Source organism: Esox lucius, chromosome 20 (genome assembly GCF_011004845.1).
Source record: "Esox lucius isolate fEsoLuc1 chromosome 20, fEsoLuc1.pri, whole genome shotgun sequence".
Taxonomy (NCBI): Eukaryota; Metazoa; Chordata; class Actinopteri; order Esociformes; family Esocidae; genus Esox; species Esox lucius.
Window position 1 is genome coordinate 19,754,694 of NC_047588.1, and position 23,715 is coordinate 19,778,408.

At 41.8% G+C, this 23,715-nt stretch overlaps 1 protein-coding gene across 2 annotated transcripts in view; it reads left to right on the forward strand.

Moving 5' to 3' along the window:
• oxr1a (oxidation resistance 1a) overlaps positions 1–23,715 on the forward strand; it is a 210,972-nt gene that overhangs the window by 4,563 nt on the left and 182,694 nt on the right. The window contains exon 1 of one of the 2 annotated variants that reach the window (XM_010885212.5): positions 843–989. The exons of the other annotated variant lie outside the window; for it this stretch is intronic. The gene's annotated coding sequence lies outside the window, so the exon portion shown is untranslated. Of the gene's footprint in view, positions 1–842; positions 990–23,715 lie in introns of those variants that run through there. 2 annotated transcript variants of the gene reach the window in all.

Genomic DNA, 23,715 nt, shown 5'->3' on the forward strand with positions numbered 1-23,715 from the left:
TCATGTACAGTACTTATGGTAGAGGAATCATATTTGGGGTGAATCATGTTTATTATTATTATTAGCAGTAGTAGTAGTAATATCAGTTGTATTAAGAGTTAGTAATAGTGGGAGTGGTGGTAGACAGTAGTACCTAAGTAGTAAGCAGAATAATTAATTATGTAATTACTTTTGTTAAACCAGACAGAATTGCAGAAAATACATTTTAACTAAATCAAATAATCATAGGTCCCTCTTCATAGGGGATGCAGACATTATTTGAATTTGAATAAGGAGGTCCTGGTCTTGAGGAACAAAGTTAACCCCTACTCTACTTCATAATTAACGGCAGCATTCAGACAGCTAGGGAGCCTAGTGACACAGCACTGTGGTGGTGGTGCTGCGCGGAAGAACTGACGGACTACGCTGAGATATGCTTTGCTGCAGTGACAGAACAGACCCCCGCTGCCAGCCTGCCAACACTTTGGCCCTGGCTGTCCATGGTATGTGCCATTTTACCCCCTCCAAAGTGCAATCGTTCTTCCCTCTTTCTGTTGACCCCAGTCTTCTCTGTCTGCTATTATGTATTGACTATCCCTTCACACAGACATGGGCTCTCCTTCCTCATAGTCTGATTTATTAGGCTGTGGTCGCTTCTCTATTGGTATGATATGTCATTTCGTCTCACATCGCATTTACGTCCTCGCTTGCAACCAATTTGCAAACTCTGTCCTCCAAACCCTTCGATGTATCTTTCCCGTTGCGTGTGTAGAGTTGGTATGAATTGTGTTCCGTTTGGTTTGATCCATCCTCCCCTACTCCCGCTTTCCATGGTGGTAGTTTCTTATTATGAGAAGGTCAAATTACTCTGCAGCGTCTAACACTGTACCTACTATCGACTATGATGCTTGCTGATAGATGCTTGATGAAGAATTCTGATAGCGACTAAATTCTGTTAAACATCGACTTAGCATGTTTGCAAACAACTGAACCGGGTCTCCTGTCTGAAAGTAAGTTATGTTCGAGTTTGTAGTTTTATGTAACGTGGTGACTCGTAGGATTGCCTGTGATGTTTTTCCAACTATGTAAGCTACCGGCTTAACTATTGGAGGTTGTCTTTGATGTACTGACCGGTATAAATTCCAAAATGTATGTATTATTATGCGTTGCCGTCCCATGTAGTTAAAAATATATTTTTTAAAACGCTACGCACATATTTTCTGATCTATCTTGATAATGACCCGACAACATTTTGGCCAGTGTTTGTGTCCAAATACATTGTGTCCAGTGTTTCCCCCTGGACATTTTCATCTTTGTTATGGCAAAGGCAGGAGAGTAGAGTGTAACTGCACTCAGGGCCTTAACCAGAGTTTAACTTGTCATGTGGTCCAGACGGGAAATGCAATTTACTGCATTTCTATATGACTGAAATGATCTAAAATGCTATTAAAAAAACTAGTAAACTATCCTCCAAGCCACTATATCACCTTAATGGCTGTTGGTTCTAAAAAAGGAATCATTAAAAAAAGGAGAGCTCTAGGTCTCCACTATTTAGAAACTTCAGTCAAACTGCCTGCAGAGTAATACAAATGGTATCCATGAGTTAATCTACTGGAGGTAAATAAAATAAGAACTTCATTTGGAGAAAAAAATGGTGTGCATCAGTTGCTTTAATTAGGAGGATGCACTGCTCTATCAGTTTTAAGAGGCTGGATTTGAAATTTACATTTTGTCTTCTAAACCAATGATTTGTTTGCAAGTCTGGACTTTTCAAATGGAAAGAGCTTTTCGATGGATGATTATGTGACCAGAATGCATCTTAATGTTTCATCGATGTAGTTGTATTAAACCAGAAAAGGAACCAGGCAAGCCTAGTTCAGTCGGCCCACAATTGTAAGTGAAGGTAGTTGCCCTCACTGGATTCGAACCTGGGTCTCCCACGTGAGAGGCTGTGTCTTTAACCACTAGTAGATATTTTCACGCATTCACGCTAAGTTTCAATATTTCGCTAGACACCATTAAGCATTGTGTTACACGTTTCTTTTTAAGTTTACCTCTACCACAAATAGCATCTGTAAACTGGTATGGCTTTTGCCACTGTCTGTTTTATCAGCTTATTAACCAGTATAGGCTTAACCAGTATCTACTAACTTACTACTTGGAATAGTCATAAGAATTGAGCAATTGCTAGGGAGAATGAAGATGACATTTACACTACCAAAGCTATTTAATTTCATGGCACAACAATGTACATTTTTCTTTTATTCGTGAATGACATTGGTACAATAACTATCAATATAGGTGACAATAACTGACATTTTTGTCTAGTGAAAAGATGAGAGAATTGTGGAAACCCCTACTCTATTACTGCCCAAGGGGTTGTGGTGTAGCCTATATTACCCCAAAAAGCATGCATGGATGCATACTTTGAAAATCCACCAGAAATAATTGCTACATTACCGTAAACAGTTTTAATTTAGGTTTACTATAACGCAACTACTGAAGGTTGTAGCCAGCAATGTTTTTGTCTATCCGGAACAAATCCTAATACATTGTTTGTTTTGACTGTGATGAGATTCCAACGCGGTACCCATTGTATGTCAGTCCACATCTCTAATCGCTACACTATTTAACAAGGGGTAGTCAGTCAGTCATGAGGATATGAAAAACCACCACCAGTATACACACACAATCTTTTGAACGATGAGCATATTGTTTACATTTCACTTCAGTGTAGGCCTATAGGCATAGACATGAGAAGTAGGGTTGCTGCGGCCAGTGCCGGCCCGTGGGATTGTGGGGCCCTAGGCAAGATCATGAAAATTGGCCCCACTCGAGTAAAAAACTGTCATTACAATTTTATGAAGGAAGAGAAAGCACATGAGACGAAAATTATAATCGTGATTAGTAATGACCATTATTCTCAGTTGAGAAATTGCAGAGAAAGAGACAGTTAACGTAAATTAATTGCATAATTAACTATTCAAAAGGGGTAAAACGGCCATTTTGCGTACTCTTTACAACCTAATTCCCCTTCACCTAGGCTAGGCCTGAGATGGCCCGCCTTAATTTAAACAGCTAACGTACTATAACTTCATCAGAGGGTAAAAATCTATACAAAATGCATGGGTAGATAATTCTTAACACGCTGAATGTGGCCCAATTTTTCCATGTCTTTCTGTCTGCGATCATTGTATTGTTGCATTTATTTTTATTAAAACTAATACAGCAAAAAATAACGCATAATTTATAGAAGTCAGAAGAACATACCTTTACTTTGAGCTTGTCATTCTTCCTCAAACATTTTCCTTTTCCTCTTCTCAGCTCCAGACAGATGGCGTTTGGATGCCATTTCTATAAAAATTCTGATTTCAATTCAATTAACTAAAAAGCATAGCTGAGTTGCTGACATGACTTCGACTGAGACTTTGTGACGTTATGACAGACAAGAGGCAATCCAAATATGTGAAGTCGATATTACCATAGATATTATAATATTGTGTATTTTATTTTTGACAGCACATTTTTGCCATGCAAAATGCCTAATATATAGGCCTAACCAACTAAGCATTACTAAAGTTTAGAGCGCCACAAATAAAAAAAAATTGTCTCTTGTTTTTAAAAAGTGAGCATTTTGGAGAGAAGTGTGGTGGAGTCCATGTGCTTGAATACTGTGATAATTACGGTACTCGAGGTCTCCCACTATATCACGGGCGGCATTATGCAAATTAGTGTGTGACGTGCTACTGTGTATATTTCTTATGTTTTCGTATTTTATTCATTCTATTCTTATGTATTTATGATCTTTTTCTGAAATTTGTCATGTATGAACTTTAGCCTACAGAGCTATCCTTTTAATGTATGTAGTGGGTCTGGGTATTTTTGTAGCTACCGTCTTTGTGAACTGTATCATGTTTAGTAAGGTCCACGCAATGATTCGTCTAAAAGTGCTCACCCGAGCTTTTAGTAACATTATTAATAAAATATTTATTATGAACGTCATAAGATTGGCTATATTGCCTAATGGACAGGCCGGCTCTGGCTGCGGCCCCCCTCTAGTAGGCTCAGCACCCCTGACATGATTCTGGGGTAAATCTTTTGAGTTTGACCGCGATGGATATGCGTGAGTAGTTTGTCTGTCTGTCTGCGAAAATGACATCAATACTGACACAGTGTGAGTTGTCAGAGCTACCGATGGGCATGCGTCTCCATTCCTCCATTCCTTACATTGTTGAGCTTTTATATTATGCTTCGTCCAGGTCCATTGCACACTGTCCCGCGCTAGGTCATTTCCAACAATGCTGATCAAATCATCTTCCCATGGCCATGCCAGTAAGCGATATTGACGTTTTTAAATGTTAAGAGCTTATGTAGAGCATAATAATTGTCGGAAACGTAATTAATTTAAATACATTTTACTTACATTTTATTTTAATGTTTGGATTTACACTACCAATGAGTTACTCTTGCTATGCCGTAAGATTTGACGGTCACATTACAATACATTTTTGGTACAGTGCAAATTGTTTATTAAAATTTGTTTGTGGTTCGAGCATCTTAGAATGTGCTGAAATCCTCTGTTCTCAAGCAGAGTATGGGTAACATGTGTAGCTTTAAACACACACCCATTGCAATGTTCTTAAGTAGAGTATGGGTAACATGTGTAGCTTTAAACACACACCCATTGCAATGTTCTTAAGTAGAGTATGGGTAACATGTGTAGCTTTAAACACACACCCATTGCAATGTTCTCAAGCAGAGTATGGGTAACATGTGTAGCTTTAAACACACACCCATTGCAATGTTCTCAAGCACAGAGTATGGGTAATATATGTAGCTTTAAACACACACCCATTTCTCTGTTCTCAAGCACAGAGTATGGGTAATATATGTAGCTTTAAACACACACCTATTGCTCTTGTAATTTCTTTTGCCCAATAAGGCTAAGGGCTGCATGAATGCATTGGGGAGACAAATTTGTGTTGTTTGTTTGCTTTTCCAAGTTGCTGCAGGGCAGTTGATTCTGCGGTGATGTTGGCATAGATGTGTATGAGGTGTTAGCTGTGTAGGCTGTTTTCAGTTCATGTTTTATTAACACTTCCCTGGCCACCGCTGTTTTAGTCTACTGGAATGCCAAAATGCTGTCAAACTAGAGATTTTAAGAGGATTCTACAATTTTGGTTTATCAATACCACCACTCGCCTTTGAACGAGCTGTACCTCCTCGAGTTAGGCTAACAAAACAACAGTTGGAAAAGCATTAACCCTTAAGACTTGCACAAATGCTCTTGTTTAAACAGAATAGCTGTGTATATATATACACACACACGGCTCTGGAAAAAGTTGAAAAAAAGTTGAAAAGGAAAGTTTTGAGTAAGGAACAACCCATGATTGATAACCCTTCTGTTCCTCTCTCAAAATCTTCCCTTTTGACTTTTAAAGTACATACCCCTTGGTCTCTTAATCCAAGGGGTATGTACATAGATGTAGTCTTGGTTTGGGTCTGGGTTTCTATTGTTCAGGAAAGTAATTTTAAATGGAATGTTTTGGGATAATCAAATTTTTTATAAATAAAAAATGTATGGGAAATTGTTGAAAAACTTCATGGTCATGTACATAATGGATTTGCTTTTAATGTAATTCTCTCACATTGTGCTGAATGAGAATCAATCGAGAAATCACAAATATTGTGGCCTACAGAATAATATCATTTATTTCTTTAAAATAATTTTCTCTTAAGGCAGTACGTTTGGGAAACATTGAACGGTCTTGGGTCTCAGTGGGGATCTTGTTTCTTTTGTGTTCAAATTGGTCTTGGTCTTGTCATGGTCTTCACCCGCTGGGTCTTGGTCTGGGTCTCAGGATATGGGTCTTGGTCTGGGTCTCCAGTTTTGTTGCCTCTGCTAGTTGCATCCAAACCAATTTTTTTCTTTTTCTATCTGATTTTGTTCATGAAAATGGAAGGAATTACCGAACAAGACTTCCTACAATCATTATCTTGTTCTCGGAGACATCTGGCCTAATGTTTTTTTATATTTTTATTTGTCTAGACTGGAATTGTCATGCACAGGAAGAAATGCACTGTCCTGTCTTCTACCTTTATTGAGATCGAAGTCCATGCCCTAACGTAACAAGGCAAGGTTGGCACATTGCATTACTATCGCAAAAAAATTTGTGAGACACCTGGGCTAATCCATGCGCAGGATTTTTATTAAATCCAAATGTATCTCACCGCACAATACAGTCCAATGCGCGACTAGCTGGGCAACACACAAAACTGTCTGTTTGCTGTTTGCCTCAGGCTAGATTTTCAACACATTTGTGGTTGTTAGTCTGTTAACCTAATACAAGAGATGAGGAAGAGATTGTAGGTAGAGCAGAGAGGACCAAACAGAAGAAAATGTTATATAAGGCATGATATACAGTACATTTCATAATTAAGCATCAAATTAACCAATGTTGTTCCAATGGCAAATTAATGTAAAGAGAGAGAACCAACAACTGCAAGATTAATTGAATAGGAAGTTTAAAGAAACCTTGCACTTTCATCTAATATTCCATCATATTTTCTTTGCTTGAGCAGCGGTGAGCTACCACTAGTGTAAGTGTATATAGGAGTAACAGATTAGGTGTACAATTCCAGATGTTCTGCACATTATCAATTGTTTAATGACAATGTTAAAAAATGTGGCAATGCTGCATGTGATTTGTGTTACATTCAAAGGCAACATGTGATTGGTAAATGTGATAACATTTTAATAATGAGCTGTTTTACCATTATTTATATAGAGAGGTTCTTATATCTTCAGCATCTTGGAAAGCACTGGGTGGGGAACAGGATGAATGATGCCTCCACATGACTCATCACTGTCTGTGTCCCTGTCTCCCTGTCTCCCTGCCTACCTGGCTATCTGCGTTTTTGCCAGCCTGCCTGTCTGTGTCTGCCTCATTAACCCAACCCCAACTATAGCCATCTGGCCTACCACTCTGTTAAGAAATAATATGCATGATAACTTGTACTGTGTGTGTGTGTGTGTGTGTGTGTGTTCTGCAGTCTTTGGCTATTCATTTTCTATGCGGACCCCTTGGCATGACATTTCTCCTGTTTCACTAAGGATGCAAGGTTAAGAAAAGCACTACTGACAGGGCAGACCACACTTCATGTTGACATTCCCTATACATGGAATATTTGTGTAAGGTAGTGCACTACATAGTGTAAAGACTAGAGAGCCATTTGGGACTCAAACCACTAAATGCTGCTTTTTGCCAACTGATTATTGCAAATCATGTCCCACAGGGAAAAGCTCATACAGGATATCAAAGTTATATGCTTAGTATTTTCATTTATTTATGATTCATTTAGAGCTGGCTATTAATGAATTATAAATAAATGAAAATACTAAGCATGAATTATATATAAATGAATATACCCTTTTTGGAATTAGCTCTGCTTAGTGCAGTGCAAAGACCATACTAGTAATCATTTTTAATCTTGCTAGCTAGGACGTAGTTTAGTGGGGAATATCGAAAGTCATTGTGTCAACCATCATTGTATAATAAAGGCCAAAGCTAGACCAAATCTAAAGATGACAAAATCCCTAGTGTCAAAAGGGCTGGACAACTAAATAAAATATTACTGGTTTTAATCACTGAGCCAACAATATAAAAAAAATGTAGGATAACATATTTCTAAATAATTTGCATTTACCTTGAAGTTGGCATTTTAATGCTAAGGTGCATATAAACGCATTGTATAACACATACATAACATAAACAGATGCATGTGTGCATTATTTAGCAGAGTTCATGTGTTCCAGAGACTGTGTATATACACTGCTCACAAAAATAAAGGGAGCACGTAATCATCGCAGTATATCACCAAGTCAATTCAACTTCAGGGTTATCAATCTGTCCAGTTAGGAAGCATAAGTGATTGTGAATCAATGTCACCTGTTTTGGTGCAAATGAAAGTGACAACGGGTGCAATTGAGCGGCAACATTAAGACAACCCTGAAAAAGGGAATGGTTTTACAGGTGGTGACCCCAGACAGTTGCTCCCTCCCTTATCCTTCCTGACTGATTCTTCTCTAGTTTTGCGTGTCCTTGTCACTACAGGCAGCATGAGGCGGTACCTGCAGCTCCTCCAGGATGGCAGATCCATCCTTGACGTCGCAAGGTTTGCTGGGTCTCCCAGTACAGTCTCAAGATCAAGTAGGAGATACCAGGAGACAGGCCCGTTACACGAGGAGAACTGGACAGGGCCATAGAAGGGCATTAATCCAGCAACAGGACCGGTATTTGCTCCTTTGTGCGAGGAGGAACAGGAGGAGCACTGACAAAGCCCTACAAAATGAATTCCAGCGGGCTACTGGTGTGAATGTTTCTGACCAAACTATCCGAAACAGACCTCATGAGCAGCACCGTGCACAGACCTTCCAAGGGGTATGTGCTGAATCGGAAAAAGTGGGCAGAGTGGGCAAAAGTGGGCTCACACGGACGGACGATGTGTTGGAGAGAGTGACGCGTGAGAAAAGATGCTCATGTGCCTGCCCATGAGGGTTGCATGAGGGCCCAACGTTCTCTATTTGGACATGTGCTCACGGCCCAGCACCGTGTAGCTTGATTGGCATTCGCCAGAGAACACCAGAATTGGCAGGTCCGCCATTGGTGCCACGTTCTCTTCACGGATGAGAGCAGGTTCACAATGATAGACGTGAAAGAGTCTGGAGAAGCTGTGGTGAACGTTATAGCTGTGGTAACTGGTCATGCTGTGGTGACGTTATGTCTGCAACATCATCCAGCATGACCGGTTAGGCATATCCTTGGAGGGTCACACAGACCTCCGCATGCTAGCCAACGGTCCCCTGACTGCTGTGACGTACCGGGATGATATCCTCAGACCCATCGTCAGAACTTATGCTGGTGCAGTGGGCCCTGGGTTCCTCCTGTTGTAGGACAATGCCCGGCTTCATGTGTCCAGAGAGTGTAGGCAGTTCCTGGATGACGGAGGCATTGTTGCCATTGACTGGCCCTCACGTTCCCCAAACCTGAATCCAATTGAGAACGTCTGGGGAAAATTTTTTAGCAGTTTAGTAGTTTGCTGCTACAACTTGCAATTCCTGGAAAAAACACTTGACTTGTCGCAGCTATTCCTAAGCAACCTGCCTCGGGAGAGTTGAAGATCTATTCGTCCATCCTGATTCACATCTATGCAGCCTATTGTATGATTTCTAGGGTGACCAGATTCAATAGGGTGAAATATGCGACAGTTTGACTTTGGCTTGGCAGCTTGTGAGAACTGAAATGTGAATGGATCATAGTTGGACTGTATAAAATAAGGAATAGCCTGACAGGCGTGGAAAATCATGATAACCTGTCCCATTCAAATGGGCAGTAGGTCGGACCAATTAAAAAGCAGGACCAAGTGAAAGTATGGGACAAAATATGATTTATTTCTAAATAAGTCAGGACACCTGAAAATGGACTGAAATACGGGACTGTCCCTGGAAAAACTCTGGTCTGGTCACTCTAATGATTTCTTAACTTGCATTCTTTAAGCCATTTTGATATCTTACATTGTAGTTCTAATTGACATTCTCATGAAGAAAAAATCTCAGTAAACTGTGGAAAAAATACCGTTCTTAGACATTTATTCTGTGGTGCTGTAGGTCTGGCCTTGTGGATTGACAAGATATAGCCCAATGATACTCAAACCTGTACTAGGACACCCACAGATTTTCTATACTTTTGTTGTTGCCCTGTTTTATTCCACATGAATCATGATATAACAATTGATGATTAGTAGACAAGTTCAAAAATGTTACAAGTTACACCAGAAACATAAACAGGGTGTGCATAGTAGGCTAGTAGTCTCTTCTGTTAACTCTTGGTGGTTGGACCTTAAAGCTACATAGTTGTTTCAGATTTGCAGGCCAAACATATCCGGTATGTCATTTACATGAGGTAGTCTAAGGCACTGATTTCTGTTAAAAAAAGAATGTGCCTGCTTCTGTAAGGACAAATGCCAAAATTACAGCATCTCATGCTTTCACTTTGGAAAAATATCCATGATTTTGTCATTTCTACGATTAAGTTGAGTGATTTTTTTTTTTTTGGTGTCCAAAAGGCATTGATACTGTGCTTTTTCAGGCACTCTGTATGTTGTTTGCATATGTGGATCAGAGAGAAATAGACTCTTTCAGGCTGCTACACAAGTCATTCTACTCTGTACTGCACAAGTATCACAGACGTGGATTTCACACTATTGATGAAGCCTCTCCAGAAGTCCAGTAAATTAATAACTGCCATACAATGTTTATGGGTTATAAAAATAAGTCCCATTCAAGCATTGTAGAGTGCTTAATATGTCTCTCTTGTTAGGAGTTGAGATTTGTTTTACCATCTACATATGCTAAGGACAGATTCCTATTTCCAACAATGCCCTGGGAGGAATTACGTGTTAACTGTCGTGTAGTCACAGAACAAGGGTTTAGAATTGTGATTAGTGGTGTGATCATTACACGTCAATTTGCCTGATGATTTGGATTGCTTGTCATCATGATCCATTACCTCACGTGGGATAACATGCTGCTTATAAAGATGTATAGTTAACATTTTTGTCATGGAATAATTACCTCTTATTAATAAATCAGGATTAATCAAGTAGACAGTACCAGAAGTTTAAGGACAGGAGAGTAAGTTGAGTAATAGTACAGAAAATCCTGCATGATGAGCCCAAAGTGGGCCCTGGACTGTTTTAGAGAGTTTAGAGGAATGGGAATACATAAAGATTTTGACTGAGTAGAACCTCTGAGTTAGAGCTCACTCAATTGCTAGCAGAAAGTGGCAGTGAAAGAGCAGAAAAATGAATGCAACTTTTTCTATAAGATCCACAACATACTGTGCAGATGATTCAGACCTACACACGTGATACTGACCAAAGGCATCATAGGCAGAACACTGTGGGGCTTTAAGGTCATTCGACTACAGTAATTGAGGAGTAGTTAGGAAAGCATGACGAAACAGTCACTTAAAGCCTGACGCAAAGGTATTCTGGAGCTCCTAAAATGTGACTCCATTGATGTGAATGGTAACCAATGCCTCATTCAGTTCATGTGACGGGAAATTATAGACGCGTCTCATGCTTTACTGATCAGTGATCTTCAGCTCCTGAAATTACGATGGTCCAGCTAAGTTTTTTTTCATTGTCTGAGTGAGTAGGAGAGAAACACTAGGCTGTAGAAGGAAATTATCCTTAGTCCATAAGTAAGTTCCATCATTCTGTTAACCAGTCAGTTAATCAACTATTCAGTAGAAACAATTTTATACCATGTGTATATGCATGAGTTCTTTGTGATTATCTGCTAAACCAACCTGCCATATTGGTCAGTTTGGATGTGTTAACGTGCTGACTGTGTTCAAATGCTGCTCTTTTGCCAACACTGAAAATGCTAGATTAAAGGATTTACTTTCTAACTGCTTTTTCAGTGTTACATTTGTGATGTTATGCTTGCTGCTGTGTTGTATCGTAATGAAAAGAGCTGTCCAATCTTATAGAGAAGGAGCAAGAGAGAGATTAAAACAACAAGAAAAGCAATCAAATAAGAAAAGTAACTGCAAAGTAGCTGTCTGTTCTGATTCCAAGAAGAATGTTACAAAGAAAGACATTATTGCTACACAAGCCTTCTGGTTCTAAGATGCCTAACAAAGTGAGTTAAAATCCTTTGTGATAGAGAAGAAACAACATTTAAATGACACCAAACTGGTCTCTAGTCATGCCCTAGATGCCATTAACTGTGAACCAGCAGACCCTTTGTCAACCTCAACTCGGCTGACAACGTAGCAATGACCACCTGCTCTATAGATAATAACTCTATAGAGAAATGACTAGCTTCGTGTTACTTACATTGCAACAGGCAGAGTTTACTATAGCTTATCTACATGCTATGTACAGCCTACAGTAACAACATCATGTGGCTGGTTATGGCTTACAGAGGATTTGGCAAAGCTAAGCTTGTTTAACCCCGAGAATTGACCCACAGCCAATCCTTCTGACCCAATTCACTGTTTGTAGATCGCCAAAGGAATCTGACTTTATGTTTAAGACTTTGGAATATATCCCACCAATGTTGTATCACAAGTTTTAATTTGGATTTATTGGAATGGATTTACAGTATCTGCATTGGTGTGGTCAGACATACAGTGGATATAAAAAGTATACACACCCCTGTGAAAATGGCAGGTTTTTGTGATGTGAAAGAATGAGACAAAGATAAATCACGTCAGAAGTTTTTAATGTGTGCTTTGGGTCATGCTCTTCATCTTCATCTTGATGTAGCCTATATTACCCCAAAAATCATGCATGGATGCATACTTTGAAAATCCACCAGAAATAGTCGCAATATAAATATGAACAGTTTTATTTTAGGCTTACTATAACGTAGATACTGAAGGTTGTTGCCAGCGAAGTTTTTATCTATACTCAACAAATCCTAATGCATAATTTGCTTTGACTGTGACGAGATTAAAACGCAGGACCTATTAGTTGCAGGTCCGTGTCTCTAACCACTATGCTGTTTGGCAGGCAGGCAGGCTTCTTGGCCATCTCCGCTTACATGGTCCGGCAAAAATCTAGCTCGACATGTTTTCACTTCCATCATCAAATACTAATGTGCCCACTCTGGAATTGACACCTCCTTTCTAGCAAAAGCTGTAATACAGTGCAATTATGTCACACTACAAAATGTGGTAATTACAGAAAAGCTCATTGCTTTGCACTTCTTTTAGTACAATTTCATTATTTCATATGCAGGTCTATAAACGGAGTCATAGTGTGGAAGGATCTTATAAATGATTGCCTTTCTCCATGTTTATTATTGCTGTACTATTGATGTTTGTACAAATGCATTTTTTCTGCCATTTCTTTCATACTGCCTTTATACAAGAATAATATCTCTAATGTCCATTATAATATCCTAGAATATCTCTGTCAAACAAACATTGTCAATATTAATGAAATTGACTTTTGTTTTGAGTCTGGTAATTCATCCAAATGAAATATTTTGATGGACATGAAGTTACTATTTTTTTGTGCCAAAGTAAACAGTTATTGTGGGGACTGCTTGTAATACTATTTCTTTTCAAACCAACAATTACAAATCCTAAGAAAGGACTCTCAAATGCTGACTACATTCATACCCATGCAAGTTTTGAGCCATATTGAATTATTATTTGACCTATTTTCCTTCTGGAAATAGTTATGTTATTCATTTGTATCTCCAGCACAATGTCTTACTTTGTTTTGTCACTTCTTTATGTCATTTCCAGCCAGAAGAAAGCTATTAGTCAAATAGAAATTCACTATGGCTAGAAATTTGGCATGGGTATGAATACTTTTGGGCTTAACTATAAATGCCCAAAAAAGATACTAACTACATACAAGGACAGACAATCCAGATCATAACTTACGATTATAACATACAATTATCTCAAAGGGCTGCTCACCCTTAATACAGGTATGGATTGGTTTTGCCTGGAAACTCAACTAGAAATCTACTTCAGCTGCACCATTGTTTGCTATGTTTTTCAGTCTGATAAGAATTCCTCTCAAAGTCTTTTATTTGTCAAGTGCCGAATAACATGCATCATTCTGAATCTGAACAATGAAATTCTTGTGACATGACATCTATGTTACAATTAAGGACTGATTGTGTACTGGTTGTATAACAAAAATATTGGCTATTGCTTTTTTATTAAAAACAATTTCGGTATCATTTTGACTCCGTGAACTGTTTTAACTTAGTCATAACATGGCCCATCTAGCAATATAATTTTCTATTTTAGGGTAGATTGGGACTAATGGAAAAAATTATGTGATTGAATTAAACATGATTTGGCTACCTTTAGGCTACTCCCATAATAATCAAATGTAATCTATCATGTTTTGCATTACATTTTGATTTCGGCAATCCCTCTTATTGTGTTTTATGAAGCCAGTGTGTATCGTAGATGGGAACAGACGACACATACATTGTATTTGGAAGATATTCCGACCCCTTCACTTTTCTCACATTTTGTTGACTTTCACAACTTACACACTATACCATAATGACCAAGCAAAAATGGGTTTACAGAAAGCTTAGCAAAAACATTACAAAATAAAAAGCTTATGATTACTTGAGTATTCATACCCTTTCACTGAGTACTTTGTTGAAGAACAATTGAGAGCGATTACAGCCACGAGACATCTTGGTTATGGTACAAGCTTGGCACACCAGTATTTGGGGAGTCTCCCATTATTTTCTGCAGATCCATTCAAGGTCTGTCAGGTTGGATGGGGAACGTCATTGCACCGCCATTTTCATGTCTCTCCAAAGATGTTTGATCAGGTTCGAGTCCGGGCTCCAGCTGGGCCACTCTAGGACATTTACAGACTTTTTCCAAAGCCACTACTTGATTGTCTTTGTTCTGCACATCTTTCCCTCAAACCTGACTAGTGTCCCTGCCCCTGAAACAGATAACCTCAGCATTATGCTGCCTCCAGCATGCTTCACTGTAGGGATGGTATTGGCCAGGTGATGAGCGGTACTTAGTTTCCTCCAGGCGCAACACTTGGCATTTAGGGCCAACTAGTTTCATTAGAGAATCTTGTTTCTCATGTTCTGAGAGTCCTTTATTTCTTATTCGCAGGAGTAAAATAGAAAGCATGGCTTCAATGCAATCAATAAAGATCAGCAATTGGGTCTTCTTTAACTAATCAGTGTGTCAACACCAATAACACATTTAAAAAGATCTGGCCCAGCCCTTCACTTTCTGGGAGCTATCAAAATAGATTAGTCTATGATGTGTTCAGATCCAGACTCATTGACAGAAACAAACGTTGGCAGGCATTAGTGTTTGGCCATAGCAAGGATTGATAGTCAGTAGAAAAAAAAATGATTTCAATTAATATCTTAAATCACTACACAACAGACACTTAATAGAAAAAGTTCTTTGAGAAATGCATATTTTTTAATGCACACAGTCACTTAATTGTCCCTTGACAATAATGTGTATTAAAATACCCAACACGTTTCTAGAAGGAATGAAAATGGTCAGACTGAAACACACAAGGGAGAGGTGTAATTGATCACTTCAACTATGATATAACTGAACTGAGAAATACATCTCTCTCCAATCAGATCTGCTCTTTTTTCCTCAGGCCAATCAGCCTATTGAGTTATTAAGAGAACCAAACTGTTAAATGAGTAATATGCATGCCAGGCTGCTTGTGCCAGACATTTTTCAGGTTACAGAGAATTTACATGAAAGACAATTATGAATGAAGCCAATGTGGGATATTTGGGTCAGATAACAAAAGTCAAATAACAGATATTGAAAAACTAAACAAATTGCATAAAAATATTTTTACAAATACTCTGATTTCGTAACTAAATATTAAAAAGCCTAAAATATTTTGTTTGTGATTTACATGATAATCATCAAATACATTTTATCATTTGTAAATCCAAGAGTAAATACCAAACAGTTGCTGAGTTTATGATTCTTGTGTCTCAAGAATAATGCCCTAACTAATTCCAAAACTACAGTATACACTACACTGATGCAATGCCATGTAGTTCAGAATGTCACCACTAGTGGCAGCATTGGTGTGGAGTTGCCACAATAATTAAGAATTTAATAACGTTTCGGTACCAAGATTTTAACAGTTTACACTCAGCAGGCAACCTGAAGTTGGTACCGAAACATTAATAAATTCTTATTGCTAGTTATGCAGACTGGGTGTGGGAGCTCTTTTGTTTACATTATTATATCCAAACAAGGATCTTGTTATTGTTCATCTGACATTGTTTCTTGAACTTAGCAATATAACATCAAACTTCTTGTGAATCCGAATCCTCAACAAGACCTTTGGTCTTGTTCAACGCACGGGTCGATCTACATGTGTGCAAAAGTTTGGTTTCTCAATGGATATAATAATGTGAAAACCCTATGCAGATCCTCTCTATCTTCATTTGACATGACAAACAGCTTTTTACGGGATAATATCAGAAGTTATTCCAAATGAAACTGGTTAGTTGGTTATTCTCACTCTTTTCAGTCTCTATTGATTTCCTCTCTGCTTTTGTCTTAGCTTGTGTCCACAAATTTCTTTGCACTTTGTGCCCACTGCTGCATCGGCCAGTTTCTCTGTTGGCGATCATCTGCCTTGCGCTTTGACATTATAGCGACTAGACTCATTCCATCTATTTCTATTCAAGTCTCCAAGCCATGAAATCACTACTGAAAACGTTCAAGGCAGTCCAAGTAATTTTGTTACTACAAATCAAGGTAAGAGTCGACCAAGTGCTTACTGTCTGTAAATTAGCTAGCAGTACGTGCAGTAACGGGTTGTTTTGTGTTTCAGCTATCTAGCTTGCTGGGTACCGTTGTTACATTAAGAAAGTAATATTAAGTGCATTTTAACTAACAGGGGCGACTGGTCATTAGGGGCAGGTGGGGCTCAACAGAAATAAATATTTATTTCTCGAAGATTACTTCCTATAATTTATTATCTATGAATATCGCATCTTCCCAAATTGCATATAATTTATGTTAGGATTTTATTTCATGTTCATTGGTCCCTGTCTTTCTCCCAATTCGAGTTTGCAGTAGTAGGCCATAGGCTAAGCGTGAATGTGGGGCTAGCCCCTCTCTCACAATGCATTGTACACTGTACGTGTAAAATATTAATACGAATGCTCAGAATGTTAGTATGATCAATGTAGATCACACAAATTTAATGCCAAGTGGGGCTGACAGCCGGTTGCCCCACTACAGCGTAATTTCGTATTTCAGACCCGATTGGTTTTCTGTCTGTCTGGCGCTAACTTTAGTCAGCAAGAAGAGCGAGGAGTGTAGATTGTCTTAGCTAGCTTGTTAGCTGCACGAACGCTAGATAACTTGAGAAAATGAATTAAGTGGATTTCATACTCACACCAGTTTGAAACCTTTAATTTGGAGGATAAACAGCCCAAGCTGACAGTGCATACAGGCGCTCTATTGAGCAGCATAACAAACAGGTGGAGGAAAACAGGTACGTTCTCAGTCGTATCATAATGTATTAAACTGTGTGGAAAATGTGAAACCGCACTGTGGGGGAATGACGAGTCAGTGGATTCTCTGAATCCTGGAATATTCAGATGCATTTTCGAGGCTGTGTGAGGGCGATTCAAGACTTCAAAGCACTATGACACTCAGCAAATCTTCAAAGGGACATCTAGCACTGTACAAAACGAACTGTTAGACTGTATGTACAGTGGGGAGAACAAGTATTTGATACACTGCCGATTTTACAGGTTTTCCTACTTATAAAGCATGTAGAGGTCTGTAAAATCCAGAAAATCACATTGTCACCACCATCACCACCATCTTCTTCCGCTTATCCGGGGCCGGGTCGCGGGGGCAGCAGTCTAAGCAGGGATGCCCAGACTTCCCTCTCCCCAGACACTTCCTCTAGCTCTTCCGGGGGGACACCGAGGCGTTCCCAGGCCAGCCGGGAGACATAGTCCCTCCAGCGAGTCCTAGGTCTTCCCCGGGGTCTCCTCCCGGTGGGACGGGACCGGAACACCTTCCCAGGAAGGCGTTCCGGTGGCATCCGAAAAAGATGCCCAAGCCACCTCAGCTGACCCCTCTCAATGTGGAGGAGCAGGGGCTCTACTCTGAGCTCCTCCCGGGTGACCGAGCTTCTCACCCTATCTCTAAGGGATCGCCCGGCCACCCTGCGGAGAAAGCTCATTTCGGCCGCCTGTATCCGGGATCTTGTCCTTTCGGTCATGACCCAAAGCTCATGACCATAGGTGAGAGTAGGAACGTAGATTGACTGGTAAATCGAGAGCTTCGCCTTGCGGCTCAGCTCTTTCTTCACCACGACAGACCGATACATCGACTGCATTACTGCAGAAGCTGCACCGATCCGTCTGTCAATCTCCCGTTCCATCCTTCCCTCACTCGTGAACAAGAACCCTAGATACTTAAACTCCTCCACTTGAGGCAGGCACTCTCCACCAACCTGAAGCGGGCAAGCCACCCTTTTCCGACTGAGGACCATGGCCTCGGATTTGGAGGTACTGATTTTCATCCCCACCGCTTCACACTCGGCTGCAAACCGTCCCAGCGCATGCTGAAGGTCCTGGTTAGAAGGGGCCAACACGACAACATCATCTGCAAAAAGCAGAGACGAAATTGTGTGGTCCCCAAACCTGACACCCTCCGGCCCCTGGCTGCGCCTAGAAATTCTGTCCATAAAAATTACGAACAGAACCGGTGACAAAGGGCAGCCCTGCCGGAGTCCAACATGCACTGGGAACAAGTCTGACTTACTGCCGGCAATGCGGACCAAGCTCCTGCTTCGGTTGTACAGGGACCTGACAGCCCTTAGCAAAGGACCCAGGACCCCATATTCCCCAAGCACCCTCCACAAGATGCCGCGAGGTACACAGTCGAATGCCTTCTCCAAATCCACAAAACACATGTGGATTGGTTGGGCAAACTCCCATGAACCCTCCAACACCCCGTAGAGGGTATAGAGCTGGTCCAGTGTTCCACGGCCCGGACGAAAACCACACTGTTCCTCCTGAATCCGAGGTTCTACTATCGGCCGTATTCTCCTCTCCAGTACCCTGGCATAGACTTTCCCGGGGAGGCTGAGAAGTGTGATCCCCCTATAGTTGGAACACACCCTCCGGTCCCCCTTCTTAAAAAGAGGGACCACCACCCCGGTCTGCCATCCCAGAGGCACTGTCCCCGACCGCCACGCGATGTTGCACAGGCGTGTCAACCAAGACAGCCCCACAACATCCAGAGACTTGAGGTACTCAGGGCGGATCTCATCCACCCCCGGTGCCTTGCCACCGAGGAGTTTCTTGACCACCTCAGTGACTTCAGCCCGGGTGATGGACGAGTCCACCTCTGAGCCCTCATCCTCTGCTTCCTCAATGGAAGAAGTGACAGCGGGATTGAGGAGATCCTCGAAGTATTCCTTCCACCGCCCGACGACATCCTCAGTTGAGGTCAACAGCTGCCCACCTCTACTGTAAACAGCGTTGGTAGGGCACTGTTTCCCTCTCCTGAGGCGCCGGATGGTTTGCCAGAATCTCTTCGAGGCCAGCCGATAGTCCTTCTCCATGGCCTCACCGAACTCCTCCCAGGCCCGAGTTTTTGCCTCCACAACCACCCGGGCTGCAGCCCGCTTGGCCTGTCGGTACCCGTCAGCTGCGTCAGGAGTCCCACAAGCCAACCAGGCCTGATAGATATCCTTCTTCAGCTTGACGGCATCCCTTACTTCCGGTGTCCACCACCGGGTTCGGGAATTGCCGCCTCGACAGGCACCGGAGACCTTACGGCCACAGCTCCAAGCGGCCGCTTCGACAATGGCGGTGGAGAACATGGTCCACTCGGACTCAATATCTCCAACCTCCCTCGGGATCCAGTCGAAGCTCTGCCGGAGGTGGGAGTTAAAGATCTCTCTGACAGGAGACTCGGCCAGACGTTCCCAGCAGACCCTTACAGTTCGCTTGGCCCTGACAACAAAGTCGATCATCGACCTGCGGCCTAGGGTGTCCTGGTGCCACGTGCACTGATGGACACCCTTATGCTTGAACATGGTGTTCGTTATGGACAAACTGTGACTAGCACAAAAGTCCAATAACTGAACACCACTCGGGTTCAGATCAGGGGGGCCGTTCCCTTCAATCACGCCCCTCCAGGTGTCACTGTCGTTGCCCACGTGGGCATTGAAGTCCCCCAGTAGAACAATAGAGTCCCCAGTCGGAGCACTTTCCAGCACCCCTCCCAGAGACTCCAAGAAGGTCGGGTACTCTGCACTGCCGTTCGGCCCGTAGGCACAAACAACAGTGAGAGACCTATCCCCGACCCGTAGGCGCAGGGAAACGACCCTCTCGTTCACCGGGGTAAACTCCAACACATGGCGGCAGAGCTGGGGAGCTATAAGCAAACCCACACCAGCCCGCCGCCTCTCACCATGGGCAACTCCAGAGTGGTGAAGAGTCCATCCTCTCTCAAGGAGTGTGGTTCCAGAGCCCAAGCCGTGCGTAGAGGTGATCCCGACTACCTCTAATCGGAACCTCTCAACCTCACGCACTAGCTCAGGCTCCTTCCCCGCCAGCGAGGTGACATTCCACGTCCCTAGAGCTAGTTTCTGTGTCCAGAGATCGGGTTGTCTAGGCCCCTGCCTTCGACTGCCGCCCGATCCTCTTCGCACCGCCCCCTTATGGTCCCTCCTGTGGGTGGTGAGCCCACGGGAGGGCGGCCCCACGTCACCCGTTCGGGCTGAGCCCGGCCGGGCCCCATGGGGGAAGGCCCGGCCACCAGGCGCTCGCATACGAGCCCCAACCCCGGGCCTGGCTCCAGGGTGGGGCCCCGGCTGCGCCATACCGGGCGACGTCACGGTACTCATAATGTTGTTCTTCATTAAGGGGGGTTTGAACCGCTCTTAGTCTGACCCGTCGCCTAAGACCTGTTTGCCTTGGGAGACCCTACCAGGGGCATATAGCCCCAGACAACATAGCTCCTAGGGTCACTCGGGTACTCAAACCCCTCCACCACGTTAAGGTGGCAGTTCTTGGAGGGGAAAAAAAAAAAAATCATTGTATGATTTTTAAATAATGAATTAGCATTTTATTGCATGACATAAGTATTTGATCACCCACCAACCAGTAAGAATTCCGGCTCTCACAGACAAGTTAGTTTTCTTTAAGAAGCCCTCTTGTTCTCCACTCATTACCTGTATTAACTGCACCTGTTTGAACTCGTTACCTGTATAAAAGACACCTGTCCACACACTCAATCAAACAGACTACAACTTCTCCACAATGGCCAAGAGAGCTGGGTAAGGACATCAGGGATAAAATTGTAGACCTGCACAAGGCTGGGATGGGCTACAGGACAATAGGCTAGCAGCTTGGTGAGAAGGCAACAACTGTTGGCGCAATTATTAGAAAATGGAAGAAGTTCAAGATGACGGTCAATCTCCCTCGGTCTGGGGCTCCATGCAAGATCTCACTTCGTGGGCATCAGTGATCATGAGGAAGGTGAGGGATCAGCCCAGAACTACATGGCAGGACCTGGTCAATGACCTGAAAAGTGCTGGGACCACAGTCTCAAAGAAAACCATTAGTAACACATTACGCTGTTATGGATTAAAATCCTGCAGCACACGTAAGGTCCCCCTGCTCAAGCCAGCGCATGTCCAGGCCCGTCTGAAGTTTGCCAATGACCATCTGGATGATCCAGAGGAGGAATGGGAGAATGTCATGTGGTCTGATGAGACAAAAATAGAGCTTTTTGGTCTAAACTCCACTTGCCGTGTTTGGAGGAAAAAGAAGAATGAGTACAACCCCAAGAACACCCTCCCAACCGTGAAGCATGGAGGTGGAAACATCATTCTTTGGGGAGGCTTTTCTGCAAAGGGGGCAGGACGACTGCACCGTATTGAGGGGAGGATGAATGGGGCCATGTATCGCAAGATCTTGGCCAACAACCTCCTTCCCTCAGTAAGAGCATTGAAGATGGGTCGTGGCTCGGTCTTCCAGCATGACAACGACCTGAAACACACAGCCAGGGCAACTAAGGTGTGGCTCCGTAAGAAGCATCTCAAGGTCCTGGAGTGGCCTAGCCAGTCTCCAGACCTGAACCCAATAGAAAATATTTGGAAGAAGCTGAAAGTCCGTATTGCCCAGCGACAGCCCCGAAACCTGAAGGATCTGGAGAAGGTCTGTATGGGGGAGTGGACCAAAATCCCTGCTGCAGTATGTGCAAATCTGGTCAAGAACTACAGGAAATGTATGATCTTTGTAATTGCAAACAAAGTTTTCTGTACCAAATATTATGCTTTTCTGATGTATCAAATACTTATGCAATAAAATGCAAAATAATTACTTAAAAATCATATAATGTGATTTTCTGGATTTAATTTTTTTGATTCCGTCACACAGTTGAGGAGCACCTATGATAACAATTACAGACTTCTACATGCTTTGTAAATGGGAAAACCTGCAAAATCGGCAGTGTATCAAACACATGTTCACCCCATTGTATGAAGTGTACAGGGAGGTGAGCCAAGCAAGTGGACGACACAGTTTGTTGCCATACAGGCAAATGAGACAACTGATGTCTCCTGTAAATCACAAATGGTGGTTGTGTTGCGATACATGTTGCCTGACAATACAGTGACAGAGAGGTTTTTGGAGTTCGTGGAATCAAAGATAGAAATGGATTCGGCCTCTCTAATAGCATCAAAGGTGTGCTGGAACCACTGAAGCTGGGAGAAAAGCTGATCGCTCAGACTTATGATGGTGTGGCTGTAATGAGTGGAAACACTAATGAAAGAGACATGCATTGGCTGTGTTGTCCATCGAAAGCCAGCTGATTCAGCAGCTACATGACTTCATTCTCAAAGTCATCGAAAAATTTGCCCAGAGGAAGAACCGCTGTGCCACCTTTCTCTTGAAGTGAGCTGTCAGCCTTGGTGAGTGAAAGCATATTTTATCATCCTGCCTTTGTGGTGCTGGTCCGTGCGTTGGTCATATTTTTGTGCTGGAACGATAGATTTTGATGGTGCCGAGTGTCAGTGTTTCCATGCTTATCTAGTAAGGTTGTTGTCATTGAATGGATCTGTATCCCTAAAAAGTTGTCTTTCCGCTTCGTTGTGGCATTCAGTGGTGTTGTGCTCATTGATGTTTGTGTATGGCCCTGTTGGCACATTGGTTCTGAGTTTGGTTGCATTCCTAATTTAGGTTTGTAAATGTGACCGTGGTAATTTTACATGTGTGTGAGAGAGAAGGAGAGCAATTACACAAGGTCTCTCTCTCTCCAGTTTGTGTACTACAACACCTGGTAGAAGCAAGCCGCTCTGTCGTTAAGTGTTTTGTGGAGCCATGCTGTTTGTTAATATGTTAAATAAACACATCAGTAGCAAGAGGGAGTTTTGTAGCTTTACTGATATGTATCCTATATTTTGAAATGGTTTGTGCCCCACCAATTTTGTATATATAAAAACGCCACTGGTAACTAGATAACTAACCCTAGTAAAACATTATATAGAAATATATATATATACACATACATACCTAGCAAATGAACCAGACTATTGACCGTATTTCTAACAGCTTGCTCTACAGAAGGCTCGGGACCTGAACTCTCGAGCAAGATTAAATATCTGTAGGTTGAACGTTTAACAACAGTACCTAATATGTTAGATTTTGTTTGTAATTTTATTAGAATTTTTATCATTTGCTAATTGCCAGGATTTACCCCATTTTCATAGCGTTCGGTTGGGACCTACACAATACTGCTGGCTAGGATGAAAAGTATAGGCCGCATGAAAGGTGAATGTGAATTTATATTTAAATAGTCAAAAGAAATAAACCAAGTGTGTGGTGGCTGCGTGAAATGGAACATTCATCATGCAAATGTATTAAACAAGATTAGTCTTAGGTCTTCTGGATTGTGAGCTTTGTTTGGGGAGGAATAATTTGGCGGGAATAACCCTACAATAAACACTGTTCCTTGTCATATGAATTAGGTAACACCTTGTTATTGAGTTTAACTTGATTAATAACTTGTTAATTACCATTTATCTATAGACGTATTTGTTAAGCATAGAAGGGGCATGGCAAAAAGATTTTCACATGTATTGCTTTAATGCGTTGGTTGAATATTTACATCATCTGCGATAGTT